A 4,123-nucleotide genomic window follows, 5' to 3' on the forward strand; every position below is an offset into this window, starting at 1 on the left:
AGACTCCAAAAAAAAAAAAAAAAAAAAATTCAGTTCTGTCCAATACTATAGCCACTAGCCATATATGTCTATTTTGATTTAAATTAATTAAAATTAAGTAAACGTAAAAAATTCAGTTTATCAGTCACACTAATTACATTTCAAGTACTTATTAGCAGCGTCTGGCTAGTGGCTGCTATACTGGATCTCATGCAACATTTCATCATGGCAAAAAGTTTGTTGGACAACATTATTCTAGACATAAAGTATCTTCAAGTGGTGGAAAAAGGTGTAGTTGCTGGAACTAAAATGCCATACCACAGAGGTAGCAGGCACACACTTTATAAGAGTCTGAAGGGAAAAAAATGCCTTTTGAAATTCATGCTAGCAGCATTTTTTGAGCAAAAATTTTGTGTGTTTATAATTGGGAGTAAATAAGTAGAAGTACTTATCCACTAGCTTACATAACATAAAAAGGCTAATCCAAATATTATGGTCCTTCACTATAAAACTTACATATTTAAAATAAGTTACAAAAGCATCTGAGAGAGAGAGGAATGAAGCTAAATGGGTCAAATTCAGGAAGTGTTAGTTGAAAATATGTGTAATTAAATTAGTTATGTAAATAGTCAATAAAATGTGTGCTTGGTGGGACAAATCCCTACTGTATTTTTAGCAAGGTAAAATGGCAAGGTATAATAATTTAAAAGAAAATTTTAAAATAATGTACATGAAACAATGAAAATGCTTGCATAGATTTTCAAAAGTCACTATGAATCATAGTGATTTGTTTGTTACTATACCAAAAATTGACAGTCAAGCCATTTAATAAACATGACTGTTATATGTAAAAGCATCTCAGTATCCTAAGATTAAGCAATTGCATACAAAGGAAATATTTCTGTGTATTTTTTAGGTAGTATGATATTTAGATCTGCAGCTAAAACTCTTTAAACATTTTGTTAGTTGCCATTCATTTAAAACTCCAGAGCTCATGTATCATCTTACAAAAATACTAGAAATTTCTTTTTTAAATGGAAATATAGTCCTAGGGTCAAAGAACCTTTTCAGAACAACTAGACGTTCATGATAAAAAATAAAAATTAAAAAATAAAGAAAACCAGGTCTCTTGTTTTAAAACAAAATTTCATCAAGGTCATTTACTACTTTCCACATACAAATTAATTCAATATGAAAAGTTCATATTACGGTATCCAGCTTAATACTTTGGTTGTCATAACACATCATCCGTTAGGTGAGAACTCTGCCTTGTGAATTCTTTGGCTCTAAGACTATATCATAACTTCACTTGGTTTGTAAGCAAGCCATTCTATGCACATCTGTTTTAAAAATGTGAAAGGCTGATTTGAAAAATACCGTCATTCATTCATCATCATAAATAGAAATACTTATATTTATTGAGTATTTACTATGTAAGAGATACTGTGTTAAATGCTTTTCATATATTAATTGCCTCACCCCTCCATGACATAGGTAGTATTCACCCTATTGTGAAGATTAAGAAATCCCAGAGATATCAGGTGACCTGCCTAAAGTTACATGACTAAGAAGTAATGGAGTAGGGATATAAACACAGTTTATTGGCTTCAAAGCTCTTTCTACTATGCCATGTTGCTTTTCTGATTTCTTGAAATCTTTGGCAGTAACCAGGAACTCAAAGGTTACTGCCACCTATTTTCTAATAACTTCATTTTCTTGGATCTGTATCATTAGTGCCTAGCACCTGGAAGATTCTTAGGCAGTATTGGCTGCATTGATTGAATGATTCCACACAGATGGCTAGCTTAAACAGCCATGGAAACTTTAATTATGATGTGTTAATCTAAATAGGACATATGGTTTTTAGGAGATAAGTGCCCTCAGGGGAGGCATTTACTAAATATGGCGTAGATTTAAAAAATAATATATCCTGCTACTGCTGATATTTCTAAATTAACAGTATTTCTAGATTCTTATACTTGGGGTTCAGAGATTTCACTTGCTGATTAATTCAAGGATATAAGAGCTCTAGTGAATAAATATTTTATTAATTTGTACTGTTCTACACTCAGGAGCAATTATTGAAAATTAAGGTTTGTTATCAGGAAATACATGAAGTCCTATTTGGGAATAATTCCTTAAAACTCATCCTGAGAAGACACAGTCTGTGTCCTTCCCACTTAGTATATCATCTACCCATTTGTGGTCTCTCATAATTGGAAATATTTCCCTAATTCCAAAAGCAGAAAGGAATCCTCTTAACTGCTAACTTCTCTCCCAAAGGGAGAAACTTTTTCCAGCCAACCTCAGTGAAATCGTTGATTGAATGCTGATCCTAGAACTTCATTATGAATGCAAAAAAGTAAACAAAGCAACCATTCTAAGTTTGCTCAATTTTCTAGCCACCATTGTGCTCTGCAGCATCATCTGTAGCACAGAAGATTGGAGACATAGACCTGAGACCAGACCACTTCATCTGTTCTTTCCAAACTCTCTAAATTCAAAACATTTGTTGGTGTTTATTATATGCAGGACACAAGAGTTGTGTGATGACATACAAAAATCTGAAAGACATGGACTTTGTTCATTGGGTACCACAGTGTTGTGGAGAAGATAGACACAGAAACAAATAATACCAGATGAAACCATTATAATACCAGATGATACCAATAATCATAATACTAGGAGAGTGTTGTCCCAGCAAGAGAGATGTGGACAAAGGGCTTTGGCTGCACAGAATAGGAAATTTGTATTCCTATAATTGGTAAGAGAGCTGGGTAAGAATTCAGAGGTGATAATTTTGAGATGAGTCCTAATAAGAAAAATAAAATTGTAATAAGAGAGAGTGGGTGAAAATTCCAGGTTGACTAAAATACCCTGAACAAAGACTCAAATACAAGTGGAAGTCCAGCCGGCATAGGGAAATGGCTGAAAGACAGGGAGATTAGTTGGAGGTAATGGTTAGGTAAAATGGAATCTGATAGTTAAAGGCTTTTTATTATACATTATTATATGTTTATGATATATTAAATACAATTATATATATAAATGTTTGTTAATCCTATGGGTATTAGAGGATAATGGAGGCTTTTAAACAGGGGATTGGCATGGACTGTGTCAGAAAATATTAATTGCCATATGGAAAATGATATGAAGTTTATATGATTAAAGGCTGGGATATCAGTTGTGAAGTATTATAAAAATGCAGGCAAGGGTAGATGAGGATATCTTTAGGAATGTGGTAAGTAACAACAGAATTTTTCAGATAAATTGTAGAACCAATTGAAAAACTAGATATGAAAGTAGGCAAGAAGTTAAGGAAGACTGATTTGTTCAGTTTGGGTGACAAGGATGGGTGGAAATGTGATTGAGTTATGGGATACAGGAAGAAGATTGGGTTATAGTGAGAGAGGAGAGATAACAGTTCAGCTACAGACAAGGAGAGTTTCATGTGACTCTAGGGAGATGGTGGGTATTTGTAGATCAGATAGATTTGGGTATTTGTAGAGCAGGAGAAGAGTGGGGTTTACAGTTAGACTTGGAAATCTTTAGTGTTTAGGTGGTAGTTGACATCATCAGAATGGACGAGAACACCAGGAAGACATGCAGAGGAAGAAGAAAGGAAGGCCAAAAGTAGAGTTCTGAGGAACACTGACATGAAAGAAACAGGTGAGGTGGCACAAGTAAAGGAAACTGAGAAATAGCCATTAGAGGTAGGGAAAGAACCGGAAGAATGTTGTTTCAGTATGCAAGGGAAGAATGGACTTCAGGAAGCTAAGGTTCAAGAGAAGCAGTCAAATTGAGTGAGTTGAAGACTGGGAAGAAAAGTTTCTGAATTGGGCAGCAGCTATACAGCATGGATGTCTTTAGTGAGAGCAATTTCAGAAGAGTAGCAAGACAGAAAAACTGCAGAGTTGAAAAATGATTGATAAATGAATATATAGATAGTGTGTGAGGCCAATTCTTTTGGAAAGACCAGGTGACAAGTTCAGGGAGATGCAGGGTTGAGGGAAGAATGTTTGTAGGGAGCAGCATTGTTGAGAGCAGAGTAAGGATCCAGTTATTATACTGGGAGTGTTGAGGAAGCAAACAAAAAAAATAATAAGAAGAAGAAAACAAATGAAATGTCAGTAAGTAGAAGAAA

This window comes from Mandrillus leucophaeus, unplaced genomic scaffold (genome assembly GCF_000951045.1).
Source record: "Mandrillus leucophaeus isolate KB7577 unplaced genomic scaffold, Mleu.le_1.0 Scaffold683, whole genome shotgun sequence".
In the NCBI taxonomy this organism is placed as follows: Eukaryota; Metazoa; Chordata; class Mammalia; order Primates; family Cercopithecidae; genus Mandrillus; species Mandrillus leucophaeus.